Raw genomic sequence first — 23,599 nt, forward strand, 5'->3', positions numbered from 1 at the left:
AATCTTAATTTCTCCAGTATTTCCATTGACAAATATGTTGTCACACTTCAAGTCCCTATGAATGATAGGAGGGTTGTAACTGTGAAGATAACCTAACCCTTGAAGTACCTGCTTACCCAATTCTTTATTGCCTTTGTATCAACACTTCTATACTTCTTGCGGTATCTGATAAGTACAATTTAAATATTTATTGTATGACAACACAATTTGTAAACAAAGAAAATGAGGAACTATGAGAAACTCACTGCCTCAAGTTCCCAAATGTGAAGAGTTCAGTGATCATGTTAACTGTTCTCTTCTTGTCATCAACCCATGAATCACAGAACTTCATTATATTGCCATGCTTCAATTTTCTAAGAAGATACATTTCTGCATATAACTTTCTCAACTTGTCAGGTGACTGCAAAACGTCCTCCACTTTCACTCGGCTCCATGCGCCTTCAATACCATCATGTAAGTCAAATGCCTTGTAGCTGAAACACATTTTTTTTTTAAAAAAAAGACAAAATGCTTTATGCTCTGAATACACAATTAGTGCTATAGAAAGGAACAATAAAAAACCAGCAATTAAGTTTAGGAACATACACAGTCTTGAATGCACCCTTGCCCAAACTGTAGAGGAAACACGAGCAGTTGATAAATATAAATAATTGTCAGTGAAATAACACTTTGGAAATATAAGAGATGTCTCGCACCGCCATAGTCGCTCGCTCGGCTTTGGCTTTGGAAAATGATCGATGAGATCTATCTTTTTGGACAAAGTTTATTTGACAGAAATTTAATCCGGAAATACCAAAGGGAAAAACGCAACTTTTCTGTGTTTTTTATCCTCCATTGATATGCATGCATGCAATGGTTGATATTGTTTCGAAATGCAATGCAGAAACGAAGTGATGCTTCGGAAGGGATGCAACCCGTCAATGAAATGACACACTGTTTTGAGTGAAATGGTATGCCTGTTCGAAAAAGACATATTCTTTGGATGAACAGACATGAATTTCCAGAAAGATCACACCTTTTTAAGTGAACCATTGCCACCTTTTTGAAGAGACATCTGATAGGATATATAAACCTGTTGCTTTCATCCACAGGTTTAGACACGAGTTTTCTGAAATACAAACTCTCTTCTTGTCTTCAAAGACATTCTGTGTGATCAATCAAATTGTTAAGTGAGTTCGTTGAATATAATTATTTGAGGTATCACTATAGTTGTATTGAAAGTCATTTTATCATGGGAGGAAGATTCCAAAACTCGGGTACAGTGAGGGGAATTATTCCTTAAAGACACTCCGTGAAGTCGGGGGACTTGGCTTTACATTTTTGTTTCATCTTAATTTCTGGAAAATAAAATACACTTCTTAGAAAGATGACTTTGATCTTGTGTTGAGGGTGTTTTTGTACTTTATAGTATTCTTATTTTAAACTTGAACTAGTGTTGAAGTTATTGTATCAAATTACAGATTCTTATACCCGAATACATTGAAATAAATAACACAAAAAGATCTTTCAAAGAAGTGTGTGTTTTTTTTTTCGAGAAATTTAATTAGATGAAACAGAAATGGTCAAGTCCTCCGAATTCACGGAGTGTCCTTAAAGAAATAATTCTCCTCAAGTACTCGAGGTTGCGGAATTTTCCTCCCAGGAGAAAATGGCCAAACAAACCAACTTTAGCGGTACCTCAAACAATTGGAATCTCTTTAAACTCACTCTACGATTTGATGATCACACGAAGTATATTTTCAGGATACAAGAAGAGTTTTATTGCAGAAAAATTTTCGTACCTAAACCTATGGATAAATGCAGATTTATATAGCCATCAAGTGTCCCTTATGAAAGGTGGCAGTGGTTCATCCGAAAAGGTGTATCTTTTGGAAGAGTCATGTCTGTTCATTTGAAACATTGTGTCTTTTTCTGAACAAACACAACTATTCGAACAGTCACTCCTTTTCCAAAACAATATGTCTTTTCCTCAAAGGTTGTGTCCCTCTATTTTCCATTCACACCAATTGAACCCAACATAATTATGTTTATGGCTTAACAATTATGCAGAAGGACCAAAAATTCAAATCAACTTAAAGAAGAAATGACTTATGAGCGGTGTAATATACTTTTGTTCACCTTTGCGCTAAGACCACCTCAAAGCATCTATGTTGAGTATAATGTGTTATATAAGCTAAAACGGGAAATCAGTTTGATTTTGCAACTAGACATAATTTATAAAAAAAGAACAAGAAAACAAACATTTAAGCATAAACTAACGTAAACAATTGGGCTATATTCCGATGACAATATAAATCCTTAATTTTGGAACGGTTGCATTCCAATAACACTGTAGAAATAAAGCAATGTCCAAAATTTTAAGGCATAAAGAAGAAGTAACACCAAAAATAATAGAGAGTAAAGTTAATTACCCGAACATATCGACCCGTAGGGTCTTTCTCTAAATAATGATCTTGGTTAAATGGCCGATTATTAGCACATGGACCAAAAAATCCACCGCTTCCAACTCTAACTCCATTTCCAGAATGATAAGAAGATCTGGATCCAGCCCCGAAACTAACTCATTACGATAATCCACCAAACAATAACAAAGAAAGAAGAATAAGGAAAAGTAAAAACAAGAAGAACAAATTAAGACAAGCCAAAGATAGCAGAAATTGGAGGAAAACAGGATATTCAAAAAATATTTCTGCTGCCTAGACAAAGATGATGACCACAAGTTTTCATGTCGATAAATGCCTCGTAAAATGATAATGCCGATCGCATGTGGAATAATCTTCGACGTGATCGGCATTCAAATTTGAGGCTAAACAGCTAATAATTATTTGGTTTTTAATGAAAAGGACTTTAATATAATAATGTGAATATAACATATATCTTATAATAAGAATATATATGTACACACATATATATATATGTATGTCGGAAACAACCTCTCTACTTCTTCGAAGGTAGCGGTATGGACTGCATATATTTTACCTTCCCCAGACCCCACTTGGTGGGATTACACTGGGTTTGTTGTTGTTGGTGTGTGTGTGTATATATATATACACCACCAGAAGTTTCACTGAATATCACTTTTGCATTTGTCATGTAGTAACCTTTTTACTCGTTGCTAGAGGCTAAGAAAAATGCATCGACTTGAACCCTATTTGTAATACAATTATTTATATATATATATATATATATATATATATATATATTTAAAATCTTTCCTTATTTTTAAAGTTAAATTTTTAGAAAATCTTTCATTACTTACTTAAAACTTTAAAAAATATGATACTGCTTATATTTTTCTTATTCTAACTCTTTGCTTATATTTTTCCTATTCTAACTCTTTCATATTTATTTGTAGATTTTTTTCACATCTTTCTAAATTCAAATTTAATTGATTTAGTAGCCGTTTGTCCATATAAACTTTTTCCTTTTTCCCAAAAAATTATTTCACTTTAGTGAAAAAAGTGAAAGTGAAAACAACAATCTTAGATTAAACAGTATATTACACATCATTCTTAAAAAAGAAACATAAAGGTAAATATATAATACAAAGCATAAATACATCAATACGTAATTAATACAACCTACACAACTAATCCTCCTCTTTTGAAGACTCTCCACTAAACTATTCACCCTCTTTGGAGTTTTCCTCATCTCCTACCCACTAAGCCTCTTCTTCCATAATATTAACTTCTTCAAATATATTTTTCGGGTGATTCAAACTATCCACTGAGTCAACGTCCAAAAACTGGTGATCAATCTGTATTTCATTCTGATACACAGTCTCCGGCACATTCTCAACTTCCACCCATCTAATAGTCTTTGTTTTGATTGTAGCCCACCAATTAGACTTGTCATTGCGCAACGGATAAGGAGCATAATACACTTGTTTAGCATTTTCGCTAGAACAAATGGATCGTAAATAGGATACGGCCTATTATGCTTCACTTCAATGCTGTTATACTCCTTATGTACTCTTGGGCCTCTTGCGCTTAGATCAAACCACATGCATCGAAAGAGGACAATTTTTTTTATTGGGAAACAAGCATACTCTAATTCTAAGATCTCGTGTATGATGCCAAAGTAATCAACATCATCATCACCCTTAACCCAAACACCATATTGTTTGTTTTCCTTGTTCTGGAGTTTTGTTCGGTGGAAAATTTAAACTCATTTACTTTGTATTGGGACATTGCATGAGCTTCAACTGGACCCAAAAAAAATATCTCTCAAGAGCTGATCGTATGCGGCTGTATTTGGGAAATGGTGTACCTAAAAATATTATACATACATACATACATACATGCATACATACATATATATATATATATATATATATATATATTAGTTGAGAAATGTGTAAATGTTAAAACTTTATATAAATATTAATACACTTATGAACCTCATTTTTAAATCATGTTGTAAAGGATGCATACACTTGATCTTCGTAGAATTGAGTCTTAAATGAACTGAAGATCCAAAATGCGAAACACAATTAGTTTCTTTAAAGGAATGAGTAAACAAATAAGATATGTTAAAATTCCAATCTCCTTACTTTAGAAAGGGTTCAATTTCTGGGCAATTCAGCAAGACATACAAAGTTGCTGATTTGCGCTCTGTTGGAGTGAGCCGACGACTTATGGCCTTTATAGCCTTACAACCAGATTGATTGAAAATTGATATCATTTGCAAATAAGGCTCATTCACATCGTCCTGATGACGATTCGATTGGTTTCTTGAACAAGCAACTTCTTGTAATTAACGATGTAATCAATCGATATGTACTATACTCATTAACAAAAGAGAGAAGAAGAGCCTCAAGCCATTGGTCTCTAACTAGAAAAGTAAATGCTTGAGCTTGAGAAGCTTCTGGTCCAGTAGGCCCATAAAATTCAGTAGGATACGCAGTATTATTGAACCAGACAAAGCAACAAGCAATGAAACCAAAAACAGATAAAGCACTCAAATAAACTATAAGACAAGTAAGCCTCTCTAGACCATACAAGCGCACCGCACGGCGAGCCCGCGCAAAGGGTTTGGTTAAGATATGTCAGATTTCCCCAAGTATACAAATGGAACCTAACCATATGTGCCGTCCAATTATATTTTCTAAATCGTCCACACTAACAATCCATCCTTCCCCTCCAAAGGGGGATTTTAGTAAATATCCAAAAAATGGAAAAGATTCTTCAAGAGTCTCAGGACCCAAAAGTACATGATAAATACCACCAAAGCCCAATACTGCAGATGAAATTAAGTGAAGTATGCTAGATACAAAATATGGAAAAATGTCTCTAACTTCCCCACCAGGACCTACCCCCCAACCTAGAGTAGCTAGATGGTGAAGTAAAATGAATCCTTGTTCATACATTGGCTTCTTCGGTACCAAATGAGCTACTTCAAATAGGTTCATTGCTCCGGCCTAGAATATGATTAATCCAGCATGAGCTCCCTATAGTTTCTCGGATAAATTGAGTTGTCGGGCATTCCCCGCCTACCAAGCAAAATCGGCATCTTGATCACGACCCTGGCTAAAGAGAAAGTTCCATTAAAGAGCGTTTCCACATGGTAATAATCCTTTGGAAATATAAGGTTTTCATGAGGATGATCTTGAGCCACCATCCAAGCACGAATACCTTCGTTTAAGAGAATATTTTTAGTATAGAAAGTCTTAAATTCAGGATCTGCCGATGTACGGATTTCCTAAGAATCGAACTCATAGACACGTAGATTCAGAGCCAGACTGACTTCTCCAAGAGCACTCATCCATAAACCAGTTACTAATACAAATAAGATAAAGAAATGTAACCAACGTTTATTGGAAAGATCAACCCAAAGATTTGAGACCAAAAGCAGTCAGCGGTAACCATTGAATAAGTTTCTTCAGCTAGAGTTGGGTTAAAAGCACGGAATGTATTTGCACCATCACCATTTTCAAATAAAGTATTTTCTACAGTAGCACCATGAATAGCATATAGCAGAGCAGCACCCAATACACCGGCAACTCCCATCATATGAAAGGGGTTCAATGTCCAGTTATGAAACCCTTGGGAAAAAAGAATAAATCGAAAAATAGATGCTAAACCAAAACTAGGCGCAAAAAACCAACCAGACTGACCTAGTGAATAAATCAGGAATATAGAAAAAAAAACAACAATTGGACCAAAGAATGCAATTGCATTATAAGGCCGCAATTGTACGGATCGAGCAAGTTCAAATTGATGTAACATAAAATCGATTAGTCCAAAAGCTCCATGGAGAGCAACAAAAGTCAACAAACCACCTAATTGGAACCAACGAGGAAAATCCCCTTGTGCTTCGGGACCCCATAGTAATAACAAATAACGCGCAGCTATAGTGCGAAGAAAAAAGAAAGGGATTGACAGTAAACCTAAATTCCTTATTCTATGAGTTGTTTAAAAGAAAACACAAGACTCCGGGTACTCTTTCACTGTTATAAAGAGCAGAGTAGAGGGGGAAGCCTCCTTAACCAAAGGATTTGGATAGAGAAAAAAATAGCGTCAGTTAATAGTAAAAAATGACTGTCATAGAGAAAGACTTATGGATTATATCGATATCACCCCCATGGGCTTCTTTCTTACAATCTATACTTTTTGGCTGTCTTAAGTGAAATACTTTCTGCTTTTTTCCTTAATGGCTGAAGAAAAGAAAGAATTGGTTGATTGATGGCATTCCCCGACCTACCTTTACCAGAAGGCGTGAACTTTACTTGCAGCTGAACTCATTCCCTCTTTCTTTTAGAACTTAAGATAACCCACCTCCTTAAGGCGAGATGCCCTTAAATAAAAAGGCCTGGGCTAAGAGAATGAATTTACTAGCTATTTGAGATAAATCCATAACACAATTCTAAATTCTTTCCCCGGTTAGGGACATGACAGTACATACCAGGTAAGAGGCTCTTAAACATAAGGGAATGTTGTTTTCTGCACAGATAATGAAGTTGGTACTGATGTTCCTTTAGAGGATATTCACGTTGATGATGCTGATTTTGCTGATACTGCACCACCTAATATACCTTTCTCTGATGCAAATACTGAAGCTGATTGCCAAGATGAGCCTTCTCTGACTTAAGCTTCTTCTGATTTTGCAGTACCTGGTGCTGTTTCACCTGACACCACTCATGAAGAAACATATCAAGATGACCTTTCCCTACCTCAACCCTCTTCCAATAGACCAACAAGAACAAGCAGGCCACCTATGTAGATGCATGATTATGTTGACACTTCAAAAACCCAGAGATGCAAGCACCTCTTAGCCAACAACCAATCTTATAGTAAACTAAAACCAGCATATTAGTGGTACTTGTTAAAGTTGTCCACTCTGACTGAGCCTCAACAATTTAAACAAGCTATAAAAGATGAAAGATGGGTGGAAGCTATGAAGTTAGAAATCCAAGTATTGGAGGCCAATAACACATGGACTATTGTTGACCTGCCCAAAGAAAAGAACACTGTTGGTTCCAAATGGATATACAAGATTAAATATATTGCCAAGGAGAGCACAAAGTTTGCAAGTTTCTCAAATCCTTGTACAGCCTCAAGCAGGCTTCCAAACAATGAAACCTAAAACTGACTCATGTTTTGCTTGATGCTGGATTCACTCAGACTGCTCATGACTATTCTCTCTTCATTCTACATTAAGGTAATGACACAGTAGTAGTTCTTGTATATGTTGACGACCTACTCCTTACTGAAAGCAATGCAGCATTGATTGATGCAACAAAAGCCAAGTTATATCACCATTTCAAGATGACGGACTTGGGAAATCTCAAATGCTTCTTAGGTATTGAAGTCCTCAGATCCACTTCAGGGGTGATATTAAACAAAAAGAAGTATTTCCTAGAATTAATTTTAGATGCTGGTCTTAGTAGTTCAAAACCTGCAATCACTCCCTTAGAATCCAATGTAAGGTTAACATCACTTGAGTATGATCAAGCCATAGGTGCACAAAGTGATGATTCTTTGTCTGATGCTTCTTCTTATCGAAGACTAGTGGGTAAACTCATGTATGACAATATTACAAGATCAGATATTAGTTTGCAGTCCACGCTCTTAGCCATTTTATGCAATATCCCAAGAGATCACACTGGGAGGTTGCTATCAGGGTAGTCAGGTACCTTAAAGGCTCTATTGGTCAAGGAATCTGGGTAAAGGTTGAGCATTCTACCACTCTAACTTTTTGGTGTGACTTAGATTGGGCTACTTGTCCCAACACTAGGTAATCAGGCTATGAAGTTCATTTTGGTAAATCTTTAATTTCTTGGAAGTCCAAAAAACAGCACACTATTTCCAGGAACTCTGCTGAAGCTGAGTACAGAAGCATGGCTTCAGCAGTTGCAGAGATAACTTGGTTGGTTGGTTTGTTCCAGGAACTCAAAGTTCCCATTACCTTGCCCATATCAGTCTTTAGTGACAGCAATTCAACAATTCAATTGGCCAACAATACTGTGATTCATGAGAGAACAAAACACATAGAGATTGACTGTCATTTTATCAGGGACAAGATCAAAAGTGGACTGATACAAGCTATACATGTTCACACTCATGACCAGGTGGCTGACCTTCTTACCAAGGGACTGAGCCAAGCCCAACATGCTCATTTATTAGGCAAGCTTGGTGTGCTAAATATATTGCACCCTGCAGCTTGAGGGGGCGTGTTTTAACTACTGATCCAAGTTCAAAGTATGATCTCAAGATATGATATTCACTGTACAAAACCACACAACACTAACTGTTCCATTGGATGGAAGGTTCTGGAAGCTTCTCGATTGTTAGTCAGTTAGCAATAGCAAGTTGTTAGAGGCTGTTAGGGAAGTGGTTAGTCAGTTATGATGAGCTGTCACTAAGCTGGAAATGAGCTCACTATCTTAGCTCAAGTATATAAATAGCTGCAATGTTGTAATGTACAGACGATGAAGAATAAAATTCCCAACTACACTCTGTCCTTTCTTCTTCCTTGTTCATGGATTATCAAACTGTAATGCTTGAATTTCAGAAAGATTCTTCGAATTCATTTGGATTTGGCGACTACTTTACATGTGCAGATTTAATCTCTAAAGGTTCTAGTGGATACTTATGAGAGCTAGAGTTCATGGGCTTGTTTCATCATGAAGGTAAGCCACATCGAAATGGTGGCGATTATGTATACTGCATATTATCGAATGAATTTGAAAAGAATCTGAATCTGGAGGTGACCTTGATGGATACAGATAAAGATTCTAAATGCATGAGAGTATCCAGCAATTGTTCATTTTTATCATTAGTAGAGAAAGATGATCTGGACAACGCCGAGTTAAAGTTGGAGCTTGATACAATTGAGTCACAATATCAACAATGCTTTCAAGAACTCGCAAGAATGAAGCTGGAGGCAATAGATGCGTGCAGGAAGAGATCGACCGCGAAGAAAAATTTGGCAGGTAATTGATTGAAAGAGAATAGTTGATAACTTCATTGACATTTAAGTTTTTTTTACTTTTTCTTTTCTTTTCTTTTCTTAATTTTTGTCACATATTCGAATCCTTTGATGGATTTTGGTATTCTTTTTCTTTCAGACTTAACTTCCTTCATACCCCTTATTTGTATGGGTAAAGATTATGTGTACCTCATATAAAAAGTGTATATAGTCATTTAGTTTTGCTAGTTTTTAGCGTTGATTAATTTGTTCTTCTGTAGCTCATTGTTTTGCAAGTATGCAAAATGTTTTTGATCATTCAGTTGCAAGGGTATTAAATAAGTGGGCTAAATCCAAATTTTAATAGAAATTCTAGTATTATTAAAAGACATTAAATGTTTTAATATTATTAATATTAATATGATTATTATTATAAAAGTAAAGATTAATTCTAAATAATAAAATGTTAAGTTATTATTGGTTTGAAGATTTGAATCATTTAATTCAAAGTTCTAAAATATTTTTGATAAAAAGTGGATAATTCTTCATTATACTTAGATTTTTTAAAGAAAAAATTACTTAAAACAACACCTTAACTTTCAATTATTACTTAAAATTCCATCTCACTATACTAATTACAAAAATCCCTTCTAACTCATAAAAGTAGCTTATCTCTAGATACATCAGAATACACCCCTATTACTTCGCCTACTGTGTCGCAAATCTCGCAAACTTAATATGGGAACATTTGGTCTATCGATTTGATTCATTTACCTTGACTTTGTGCCTAATTCGATTTTGCCTTATTTGTTAGGAACAATTTCACTAATTGATTTTCTAATTTCTCTTTTCCCTTATTTAGTGTGACAGACATTCATTTACGTATTAATTATGATAAATTTAGATGATATTGCAATTGATTGATACTAATGTCTTTTACCCCCTCTTGACTTCCTTTAATAAGTAGGGAGAATTTTCTTTTCCTTATTTTGTTTATGGAAGATTTCAATAGTAAGATTTAGACAGATTCTTATTTGTTTATTTGTGGCAACCATATCATGATTGGTGGAGTTAAGTGATTTACCTCATTGAATAATCTCCTTGATTGAATTATCAAATATTTTTCTTCCTTTTATTTTTGTGATCTTTTGCTATATAAACAACTCCTCCTCAAATAATGATGAGCATTTATTTTTATGCAGATTTAACTTATATACGTTGACAACTTAAATTTTTTTTTTACAACATGTGTGTTTTAATCTGTTGTAGTGGTAACTTGTAAATTCTTTATATAAGCATCTCATTTTCCTTTTCATTTCTTCCCATAATATAGTATACTATTCAACAAAAACAACAACATACCCAGTGTATTCCGATATAGTCGGGTCTGGGGAAAATAAAGTGTACGCAGATCATACCACTACCTCAGGTGAAGTAGAGAGGCTGTATTGTAGTATAATATTCACTATGGAAAATTTCCAACAACCTCTTGCCATAGAGAGTTTTTCATATAGTTGGTTGTTGAATAGAAAACCATTCATTGATGGACTAACAGAATCCCCTAGATCCTCTTATAATACTCATGATGATGCTGAGGAAGAGTTAAAATTTATCGCTTATTTGAAAAGATTCCTAAAAGAAGAACAAAACTTCAACTTGGATGTTCATCCTATTTCAGAATCTGTTTGTGCTGATGAAATCTTCTCTGATGGATATATCATGCCTCGATATCTTGATAGATCAAAGGTTGAATCTTTTTGCGAAACCTTCAATAATTTCAACACAAATTCATCAGTACCCTCAACTAGTACTCCTCCTACGCCAATATCTAAACTTTCAAATTCCACAACTAGTCAAGCTGATTTTCTTGAAAAATGGAGGAAGTTTTTGCCCAAAATCTTGGTTAAGTGGTTTGGATTCGTCAGGCCAATCTCCAAAAGGATAGCAAGTTCAAGAAAAAGTACTGCAAAAGTTTATGACCTTCAAAGAAAAGTAAGTGAAATTCAAAGCTGCAAGAGTACTACTGATACTTCATTTCAGGGATCTCCTCGTTGAATTTTGAAATCTTATTCTGTTGTCAATTGGTGTGGAAATGATAACAACCAAAGAAGTAGTAGTAGTACTAGAAGAGTTAAGAGTTTGAGGAAGGTGAAAAACTGGAGCAATATTAACTCACCACATGAGGATTGTTCCCCTATAAAAAGTCCATCCAATGATCATTCTACTGATATTTGGCACGGGAAGGCGATTTCTGATGCAATTCTGTACTGTAAGAGATCGTATGTCAACTGAGCCTGATATCGATCATGGTGATTGTTTTGACCAGAAGACGCAATTCTAGATGTTAAATTTCATCCTTAAATTCTTTTCTCAGATGTATATTTAGATTTTTGGCTCTTCATACAAATAATCTATCATGAATCACTCAGATTCAATATTTTGTACATTCTGATGTGAAAATGAAAAACATAAAATAGACAAGCACACCCATCTTACTTGTGGTGGACCTTTAATTGCACTAAGAGAAACTTAAGATAGAATTAAAAGAAATTAAAAGGGAAAAAGGATTTAATTTGATTGAATGCAAGTTGAGGGAGAACTCTCTACTGCAATTTTCATAATTTTCCCACTTATTATTCTTAAAATTCTAATATATGTTATAAGATGGGAAAAAATAGGGATTGATTATATACAAATTAAAGGATGACATAATTAAGATATGAAGATAATATTAGTATCAAATCAATGCCCACTATTTGTTTAAAACAAAAAATGCCTGAGCTTACCTGACTAAAATATAAAGTTTCCCGTACAACCCCTACGAAGGTACAAATTAAATCTTGGAGCATGAGTGTGTGTGTATATATATATATCTGATGTGTGCACAATTATGACATACTTAACCACCAATTCATAATAACTTATAAAGTTGTAGTCCTCCAATAAACACATGGTAATTTGAAGTCTCAATCTCCAGCAGTCCTCAAACAACCTTAACCAACTCAATCTTAAAGTACAACAGATAAGAAACGAGTTTGGAACAAGGTGTTATTTTTAGCAAATATGGTTAAGGAAAATGAGGTGCCTACAAGTTTTGGAATGGAGAGTCAACATGTCGGATGGCTCATCGCGAATTTTAGTGCCAGAGTCTAGGCAAACATGCAAGTTTATCAGTAAATTGCAAGGCATAATTAACTTTTTGATTTTTAACTTTTAAGTCACTTAAAAATAATAATCCAAATGTCCTATTACGTTGAAGTCATGAAGTGTCGTTGGACTTTCATAATTGATTTAGCTTAATTATATTAATACTCCCTCCATCTCATTTTACTCATCTCAATTTGACATTGCACATTGATTAAGAAAAACAATTTATAACATGGCTATTTACCATAGTTTCTCTATTAAATGATGATTACATTTTAATTTGGAGATAAAATAGTTAATATTAAAGGTCAAAAAGAAAAAAAATTATCTTATCTTGATTAATGAAAAATGTCAAGTAAAATAAAAAATCAAATTAGAAAATTTGAGACGAGTAAAATGGGACGGGGGAGTATTTATTATTATAACACACATAATTTATTTGTGAGGAAAAAAGAGACTAAAGTATAATATATCTTTTTTAAGAACAAATTGTTCATAAAGCACTTAATATTGAAGTAGACAGTTTTGAAAATTTAAAGGCGGTTGATGTGAAACGTAAAAAATGAGCGTTAATTACAATGTTACCCCTACTTAACTTCTTTTCCAAGTAGAACTAGAAGATTTTCCAATTGCTTCCTTATACAGTTATACTTAACAAAAATGTGTGAATTTACAATATTACCCCTACTTAAATCCTTTTCCAAGTAGAGCTAAGAGAAGCTTTCCAATTGCTTCCTTTATAATAAACCAACTCCCCTGCATTGCAACTCCATATCCTTCAATTTTTTCCTCCAACAACAATGGTGAAATCGACGAAAGTTCACTATATGCCTACGGAATTGGAAATGGATGCGGCTTTGCAGTTAATTCAGCTTAGTGGAGATTCTTATAATTACGAACATATCCAAATATGGTTTAAACACCTCTATTCATAAAGTCCATAAAAACTGCAGGAGCGTTAGTCAAACCAAAGGACATAACTAAAAATTCAAAGTGACATATCAAGTTCAGAAATATGTCTTCAGAGTATCACATTCTGTAACTTTTAACGGATGGTAACCATATCTTAGATCTATTTTAGAAAAATACTTGGCATCCCTTAGCTGATCGAATATCTATTCTAGGAAGGGGTACTTATTCCTTATAGTGACTTTATTCAGCTGGCGATAATTGATGCACATCCAAAGTGAACCATCCTTTTTACGCACGAACAAAACTGGAGCACCCCAAGGAGAAATGTTAGGCCTTATAAAACCTTTATCAAGAAGATCTTTCAACTTCTCTTTCATCTCTCTTAACTCTACAGGAGCCATTCTATATGGTGGAATGGAGATAGGCTGAGTGTCGGGAAGAAGATCAATCCCAAAATCTATTTCTCTATCGGGAGGAACTCCTAGAAGACCGTCAGGAAAAACTTTTGGATACTCATTGACAACAGGAACAAACTGGGTATATAAGTTAGTAAGCCTTACTAACTAGTGACGCATTTTAAAGCCGTGCGGGCTTGAGCCCAGAGAGCACAATATCACTAGAGGGTTGGGCAGAGACAGGGGTCTCTCAGGACTTTGTTGGTCTAGGATGCCCGGCGCTGCCAGGGCCTCGGCTTGGGTCGTGACAGTTGGGCAGAGATAGGGGTCTCTCGGGCCTTTGATGGTTTGAGAAGCCCGTCTTGGCCAGGGCCTCGGCTCGGGTCGCGACAATATGCCTTCTTACGTGAACTCATGATTACAAATTGAGAAAAAATGTTACCAATAGCTATATGCATTACAAACTAATTTTCGCTACTAACCTCCAAGTTAAAACTAGTCAATTTATGACTGAGTCCTCAAAATACAGATTAGGGACATAAGATGAAATTAAATTGAGCCCATGGTCAGGGAGAATTCACATACCTCAGCTTGTTTTGGTTGTATCAAAGTCAATTTTACAAAACCTCTCATTTTCCAACAACAATAGCTACACTCCAATCCAAACAAGTTGTGATCGACTACAAAAATCCTTTTGTGTTTCTCCATTTAAGCTCACATTTAGAAAACTTAAACTAAGTATTTCCAAGGTTTCAAATTGTCAATGCCACATAGTTCATTAAATTGCATTTGTTTGGAATCAACAAGTTTGACCGATATGAACACCACTTAAATCTCTTATAACACAAACTTTACATTATTTTCATTATTCATCGAATTTCGAATCGTACAAATCTCTTATGAGGTAGATTTTTGCATGGTGTGTTGACGTAATCAAACATTTCTTATGAACCAACTGAAACAAATACACGCCCACACTCTCCGAAATGGCATTGACTTTACCCAGTACTTGATCACCAAACTTGTTGAAATCCCAAACATCCCGTACGCCCACGGTGTCCGACAATATTACCAAGCCGTCTTCCTCTACAACAAGCTCATTCAAGCCTATTCTTCTCATGGGCTTTCTAACCAGTGTTTTTCTCTCTATATCCAGATGCGCCGTCAAGGCTGCTCTCCTAATCCACACTCCTTCACGTTCGTCTTCGCCAAAAGCGCCAATCGTTCTACCCCCTTTCAAAACCAAATGTTCATGTTCATTTCATCAAATGGGTTTTTGAATTTGAAATTTACACGTTAACTGCACTTGTTGACATGTATGCTAAAATGGGGTTGTTGCCTTCTGTGCGGAAGCTCTTTGATGAGATGGAAATGAAGGATGTGCCTACTTGGAATTCTTTGATTGCAGGGTATGCCAAGAATGGAAATGTGGAAGAAGCTTTCAAGTTGTTTTCGAAAATGCCTTTGAGGAATGTGATTTCTTTGACTGCGATGATGTGTGGATGTTCATAAAATGGGAAGTATGCGGATGCACTAGCTGTTTATAAGGAAATGGAGAAAGCCAGAGGGGTAAAGCCTAATGAAGTTAAGATTGCTAGTGTTCTTCCAGCTTGTGCAAATCTTGGAGCACTGGAGGTTGGTGAGAAGATTGAAGTTTATGCAAGAGCAAGTGGATGCTTTAAGAATATGTTTGTTTGTAATGCTGTGCTTGAAATGTATACAAAGTGTGTTAGAATGATAGGGCAATGCAACTCTTTCACGAGATTGGTAGGAGGAGGAACTTGTGTTCTTGGAATACCATGATCATGGGGTTAGCTGTCCATGGAAAAAGTGATGAAGCTCTTAAGCTTTTCAATCAAATGCTGGTAAGCCTTTGCAAATATTCTCTTTGTTCTTCTTTACCGTTGTTGTGCTTATCAAACGTCCAATTACAACAGCAAGCATGAGCTTTTATAGTGGAATTTACACGAGTGTTGTGCTGTCGACACAGTTATACAAGATCAATGGGCTCCACTCCTTTGGGATCGATGCTTCAAGGATCACATCTATGGATCCAAGATTTGGTTGTTTTAGGGGAACAAATACGTGTGTGGATGATAGCTTGGAGCACGAGAAGCTACATTTGATGATGTCATCCATGGAAGCATTGAGCCACGACGTGTTTGGAAGATAACGTGGGTTTCGAGAGAGCATGAATGCCCATGACATTATTTTGGGATTTGGGTCACTTTTGGGCCCAATAGCTTTTAGGGTCACTTTTGGGCCCATTGTATAGTAAAGACCCATGGCCTTTACACTTGAGAGTGTTTAGTGGTAACTTGTTAGGAGTTACATTGAATGTGAGAAACGTGGGTTGCTTGGGTCCATTCCCGTGAGGTCCTCGTAAGAGGTTGGTGCTTGTGATATTTCGATAGGAAGGTCTTCGGGTTTGAAATATCCTTAGATTGTCCTCTCTTTATCTCATTGTGTCAATCTATCTATCCCTTTTATTTTCTATCTTGTTTCTTTGTTTTTAGTGTTTTCCATTATTTGTGTGACGTTTCCATTTTAGTATTTTTGACTTGCATCACACAGGGAGAAGGAAATGCACCTGATGATGTAACATTTGTCGGAGCAATCTTAGCATGCACACATGGAGGCCTGGTAGAGAAGGGCTGGGAACTCCTCAAAAGTGATGGAGAGAAGATTCTCCATAGCTCCAAAATTAGAACACTATGGCTGTATGGCTGATCTCTTAGGCCGGGCTGGGAGATTGCAGGAAGCTTATGATCTTATACAAAGCATGCCAATGAGACCTGATAATGGTATATGGGGAACTCTGCTTGGAGCCTGCAGTTTCCATGGCAATGTTGAACTGGCTGAACAAGTCGAATTCCTTTTTGTGTTGGAGCCATGGAATCCTGGGAATTATGTTATTCTCTCAAATATCTATGCAAGAGCTGGTCTGTGGGATGGTGTTGCAAGGTTCAGGAAACTGATGAAGTCCTCCCAGATTACAAATGCAGCAGGGTACAGCTTCATCGAGGAAGGAGGTGATATTCATAAGTTTATAGTAGAGGATAAATCCCATCCAAAATCAAATGAGATATATGCACTTCTTAAGTCACCACTAGATTGAAATTTGTTGTTAGCAACGTTGATATTGATTTGGATTCTATGGTTGAATAGAATTGTAGCAAAAAAATCTGAACGGTTTTTGGACCTACATTTCTCTCCTTCCTATTTTGTCTAGAGTGAAGTAATTTCCTCCTAACCACCAACTTGAATCACAAACAATTCAAGCTATGTATGTTTCTGAAAATCAGGGCGTGGTAAAGCTTGAAGTGTCCAACACCCTCCTTGCTGTCATCACTAGTTCCGCACTAACAGCAACTTGAAAAGAAAAAAGAGAACTACAACTATAGCAATGACTGAGGAAATATACATGTTAAAGCACCAAACCAAAACGGTCACTTAAGTCCATGAAACTCTGCGTAAGATGGCAGAGACAATTATAAATGAATAATACAAATTAGAACTTGTAATACATGAAAAAACCTCCTAGAAAGGATCAGGTAAAAAGCAATAGGTTTTGCTTCAGAAACCTTGACTTTTGTGATAACAAGAAGCCTTCCAAGGCATGTGCAGGCAACATAGCTTCCAGAGTTCCTCAACAATGTCACCCCAAAAATATTTTCATTTCTAAACAATATACATGAATTCCCACCTAACTTGCATATCTACTCAAAGAAAACCTCCTTTAATCAATAAAATTGAGCATATACGAATACATTATGCAGCTGTTAGTTTAGTTCTTCTTCTCCTCCTCCCCACAAATTTGAGGACTTCATCAATAAGAATAACTGGTGCAGAAAGCAAGATGACTAGAAGCCATTCATTTAGGCTTAGTGGGAAAATACCAAATATATCTGCTAGGGAAGGAACATAGAGTATCAGGCTATGTAGGCCAAACGACGCTGATATTGAAATAAGAAGCCAAGGATTTCTCCAAGGTGGCATTTTGATCAAGCTGTTGTCTTCAGAGAGGGCATTGAGAGAATTAAACATCTCAATTGCCACCAGGACAGAGAGTGACAGTGTCAAGGCCTTCACTTTACCGACAGTAAAATACTCACAAGGGTCAGAAAAGGTGATCAGGCGGTTACCAACCTTGAATGGACTCACGGTGAAATTTGGCCATGCTGAGCCTCAACCCCAGTTACGAAGCTGTGATAGTTCAACAAGTGTGTAGCCATCACTCACAATATTAATACCAAGAAAAGAAGCCTGGGTGTACCACACTATAAATATGCCGACAGTTGCAATGCCCACATAAGAACCAATGACCTGAAAATTATCTCAGAAATCAGAATGTATGATGCTGCTTAGCTTGTCGAGAAGTCTGTTCAATATACTGAAGAATAGATAAAATATGATAAAAAGATATAGTTGGTTGCTTAGACAAAGAGCATCTCATTTCTCTCTTTGATTCATCGATTTCTTTTACTGGGCAGCTTATGTTATCATGATCTAGAAGATAATAGTCTTTGCTTATGAAGGGAGGTGATCCAGATGGGTAAACATATTTTCCTTGATTGCACATATTACTTTTCGTAATAAGCTGAAAGTAAAGATAATTTTATACAGCATAAGAGGGGTTATCCACCACGGCTAGGGAAATGCTGCAGTAAGCACAACCTGTACCATTGGTTCTTCTAATCAAATGAGTCATTCTCATCATTAGTACTTTCTTCACGTACTTAGGAAAACAAAGTACAATAAATACTTGGGAAAAAAGGAAAAAGACGAAGTAGTTTTATTTCAAACCATTCGAGAAAATTGAAGAATTAATATAGCTTACAACAACATAACCAGTGTGATTGAATCTAGGGAGGATAAGATGTACAAAGGGTAGTATGTATGCAGACCTTACCCCTACCTTTGTAGAGAGGCTGTGTTTCTGAAAGACCCTTGCTCAAAAGGACAGTATCTGATGCAGGACTGTAATAAAAGAGACAACAAAGTAGCAAAATACAAAACAAATGCAGCAACATTAGCAATACACATCGAAGAATAAGAAATAGCGATCCAAACTGACCATATAACGGAAGAAAACCCAGGAGTTTATGAGAGCATCATTGCTCTTCCTAGGTGGTTTCTGCATTATATCAACATCGGCAGGGTTAAGTCCGAGAGCTGTAGCAGGTGGACCATCTGTTACCAAATTTACCCAGAGCAACTGCACAGGTATCAAACATTTTCGTATGCCCAAAATAGCAGTCAAGAAAATAGAGATGACCTCACCAACGTTGGATGATATCATATATCTGCATCAGCAAAGAATACATATGATATTAAGTAAAATAAAGGCATGACTAATTGTAGGAATAATCAAACATTCACTTCCCGAAATACAAGACTAACCTGATGAAGGCCTTCATGTTATTGTAGATCACACGTCCCTCTGCAACAGCAGAGAATATAGTACTGAAATTGTCATCTGCCAGGACCATATCAGAAGCTTCTGTTGCAACCTAAAAATATTAGTCTTTGATTAGCTAATTAATTAAATGACCAATGAGTTCACATATGCAGAAAAAATTCGCATGCAAGGTGCACAATCATGGCTACTTCTTGAGATTTAGATAATAAACTGTCACAGCATGGCGAGTAATCCCTCAGTAGACCTCACTACTCTCCTATTTCAAAACTGTATGTCAGGTATTACATGGTTAAATAACTGGATGGAGAGCACTAACGCAAGTATGTAACACTAAAATGAGTTGTAACGACCACACCGGAAAAGCTTATTTCACCTCAGTTCCTGTAATGCCTATGGCTATTCCAATGTCAGCAACTTTTAGTGCAGGTGCATCATTGACACCATCTCCAGGCATTGCAACTACTTCACCCATATCCTTCAGAATCCTTACAATTTCTTGTTTGTGCCTGGGTTCAGCACGAGAAAATACCTTGCCTCCATCTTGTGACAATATCTTAATTTGTTGCTGAGAAGAAAGTGCCATGAATTCTTTGCCAGTAAAACTACTTCCCTTAAGATTCTCACCATGAGAAAACAACTGAATTCCCTGCAAACGGCCTCAGCAGTGGATTTATTGTCTTCAGTTATAACCATGATTTTGATCCCAGCTCTTCTGCAGTCATTTACTGCCTTATGAACTTCCTCACATGGTGGGTCCTGCATTTCAGTTTTTTTGTCAAACTATATGGAAAATGAAGGTTTTCTAGATTCATTATTCTTGAAAACTTAACACTACTCACCCTTAGTCCAACAACTCCCACAAAAACTAGATCACTTTCAATGGAGCAGCATCAGGACGGATCAAGCAGCTTCTTGTGGGCAGGATGAGTCTCAGCATTGTATCCTGAAAGCTCACCTAAGTCATCTTTATATGCCAAGCCCAAGCACCGCAGACCCTTTGAGCTCTTCTCCAAGAGCCTCGACAACAATAGTTGCCTACAAGACTCGTCAATTGGAACAGTTGATCTATCTGCAAGTTGAATGTGTGTACTACATTCTAGCAAACTCTCAACAGCACCCTAGACAAAACATGTTTTAATCAGATGTCCAGATATTACCAAGATCAACTTCTATGACAGAGTTCAACACATCAAAAAAAACTAAGCATTTCCTAGATTAAATATCATGTTGTGGAGCTGGACTCCACAGAAGAATTGTTTGCACAAAGGACATATAACACTTCAAACTATTGGTGTGAATTTTTTTACTTTTGGAAACTGAAGAACAATAAAAAACAGTTAAACGGACACAACATCTTGTAAAGGAACAACATTGAACCTACTTCTATAGATAAAATAATACCGATTCAGTTGCTTGCCAATTGAAATTTCCGAGGCATATACAGCCCACGGCAACCAACAAGATTACTAGAATTAGACTAAAGATAAGAATTTTTATGGCAATCTGAGTATATCGAAGCCAGCAAACAAATAAAGAAAAATATTTTAGAGTGTCTAATGTAGTACAGACAACAGTTATTAAAAAAAAAGTTATTTTCCCTAGTGTCTAATGTAGTTAAGACAACAGTTATTAAAAAAAAAGTGCAATTGCACCCGACTCCATTGCTATTGATGACATGAAACAACCTTGACAAGTCCCATTTGGCTCCCGCACAATAACACCCATGGATTTAGGCACACAATCAAATGGACCCTTTTCGATCTTTTCATCCACCAATCACAGCATCCTATATTAAAAAATATCAATACGCTAGTTCGAAAATAGTAGCAAATAGATAGATGGGTGAAGTAAAAGTATGCTCACCTAATTTAACTGTGTTGCGATCGATCCAATAGCTCGATACAATCTGTGCGTCCCGAATCTTGCTCCTTGCTTTGCTATCTGGTACTCCCATCTTTTCCACCAAAACTTTGAGAGCTGCCTCAGTAGGCAATCCAGTTGCTTTGAACACACGAGAAAGGTAAACCTCTTACATTGCACATTCCTCTTTTGGGAGAAAGATAAAAAGTAAATGAAGAACACATACAATTGGAATCTTTTCCATACATTTGATTCCTGTGGCTTGGAGCTACTATTTCATCTTTTGTTGTTTAGCATCATGAAGACCTCATTTTTTGTTGACACTATGACTGCATTGTTCATCATCTTAGCTAATTGTTGATATTAAAACTTCGAAGAGGCACTTCTGTATCGTTAGTTTCAAGTTGCTTGGAAGGTGTAATGACAGATTTGTTTCTTGTGGAATTCTGACATATATAATTATACCTTTTTGGAAACAAGTGACCATACTTCATATTTCCATTAGTTTTTAGTCGTGTGTTGAGTTGTGGTTATTATTCTGTCGTGGCTGGTGTGATGAAGTCAAAAGAGGTTGAGATGAAGCTATGGGGTTTTATAGGTGATACTTTTTGCACCTCTGTTTACGTTTGCAGATTTTGTATTCAATTATTGTGGAGCTAAAAGGCTCAGTTCTGTAGAGTTTTAAAAGGTTTGTTGCGCGTTGACATTTCTTTCCCTTTATCATCATCGTATTATAAGGACCAATTGAATTAGATCCAGTTTTCTAATTTGTTTCACCAGCGTCTTCAGTTTTGCTTTGAGACTGCACAGGTGCCCAAACAACCGCATCCCCTCCCTGAAACTTATTTGTATGTATATTGGACTGCTGATTTCTTTGCATCTTGCGAGGGTGCTGATGTTTCCATTGGTTAATAACTCAAGAGAAGAATTCAACTTCTCTTGTTGAGTACAAACTTTAGTGTGATTACTACCATTATGCACTTGTGATGTTGAGGCAGGGGAAGGCAGCACAACAGGAAGCTTCTGCTTGTTCTTGTTAGTCGTATTATCTTGTCATCTGCGAGGAAGACTCGACCGCAACTCTGGCATTATTGACCATGTCCGATTCAGCATTTTAGGCATCTTCATGAGCCTCATGGAACAAAGCCTAAATTCCTAAAAAAACAATTCTAAAGGATACAACAAAGCCATAGTAATAGACAAAGCACAAACAAAAATTCAAGTCCAAGTTCCTATCAAATATTTTCAAGAAACTTGAAATAGATGGCAAAACATCAGACAACACATTTCTGCTCAAATTCAAGTGATACATGTGTGAAAAGCTCATAAATTCCATAGGAATCTTGCCTGTCAATCGATTGTTCTGAAGTGACAATGTAGTTAAGAAGGTGTGTGTAACTTGATGGTATTTTACCTGAGTAACCTGAACCTGCGAGCCTCAATTCTTGAATTTTACCCCTCCGGCTTTCTCTATTTCCTTGTAAACAGCTAGTGCATCCGCATACTTCCCATTTTGCGAACATCCACAGATCATCGCAGTCAAAGAAATCACATTCCTCAAAGGCATTTCCGAAAACAACTTGAAAGCTTCTTCCATATTTCCATTCTTGGCATACCCAGCAATCAAAGAAGTCCAAGTAGGCACATCCTTCATTTCCATCTCATCAAAGAGCTTCCGCACAGAAGGCAACAACCCCATTTTAGCATACATGTCAACAAGTGCAGTTAACGTGTAAATTTCAAGTTCAAAACCCCATTTGATGAAATGAACACGAACATTTGGCTTTGAATAGGGCTAGAACGATTGGCGCTTGCGGCGAAGACGAACTTGAAAGAGTGTGGGATTAGGAGAGCAGCCTTGACGGTGCATCTGGATGTAGAGAGAAAAACACAGGTTAGAAAGCCCATGAGAAGAACAGGCTTGAATGAGCTTGTTGTAGAGGAAGACGGTTTGGTAATATTGTCGAACACCATGGGCGTACCGGATGTTTGGGATTTCAACATGTTTGGTGATCAATTACTGGGTAAAGTCAATGCCATTTCGGAGAGTGTGGGTGTGTATTTGTTTAAGTTGGTTCATAAGAAATGTTTGATTACGTCAACACACCATGCAAAAATCTACCTCATAAGAGATTTGCACGATTCAAAATTCGATGAATAATGAAAATAATGTAAAGTCTGTGTTATAAGAGATTTAAGTGGTGTTCATATCGGTCAAACTTGTTGATTCCAAACAAATGCAATTTAATGAACTATGTGGCATTGACAATTTGAAACCTTGGAAATACTTAAGTTAAGTTTTCTAGATGTGAGCTTAAATGGAGAAATACAAAAGGATTTTTGTAGTCGATCACAACTTGTTTGGAATGGAGTGTAGCTATTACAACAACAACAACAACAACAAACCCAGTGTATTCCCACTTTGTGGGGTCTGGGGGGGGTAAGATGTACGCAG

General features: G+C 36.4%; 4 pseudogenes; 2 read left to right on the forward strand and 2 right to left on the reverse strand.

Annotated features, from left to right (window-relative positions):
* Positions 1-4,548: 4,548 nt before the first annotated feature.
* Positions 4,549-7,150, reverse strand: LOC124885924 (annotated as a pseudogene).
* A 3,589-nt stretch (positions 7,151-10,739) lies between these two features.
* On the forward strand, positions 10,740-11,905 carry LOC124885662 (annotated as a pseudogene).
* A 2,333-nt stretch (positions 11,906-14,238) lies between these two features.
* On the forward strand, positions 14,239-17,030 carry LOC107876977 (annotated as a pseudogene).
* LOC107846824 lies at positions 16,975-23,449 on the reverse strand (annotated as a pseudogene).
* Between the last annotated feature and the right edge of the window lie 150 nt (positions 23,450-23,599).

The sequence above is a fragment of the Capsicum annuum genome, chromosome 7 (assembly GCF_002878395.1).
Source record: "Capsicum annuum cultivar UCD-10X-F1 chromosome 7, UCD10Xv1.1, whole genome shotgun sequence".
Lineage (NCBI taxonomy): Eukaryota > Viridiplantae > Streptophyta > Magnoliopsida > Solanales > Solanaceae > Capsicum > Capsicum annuum.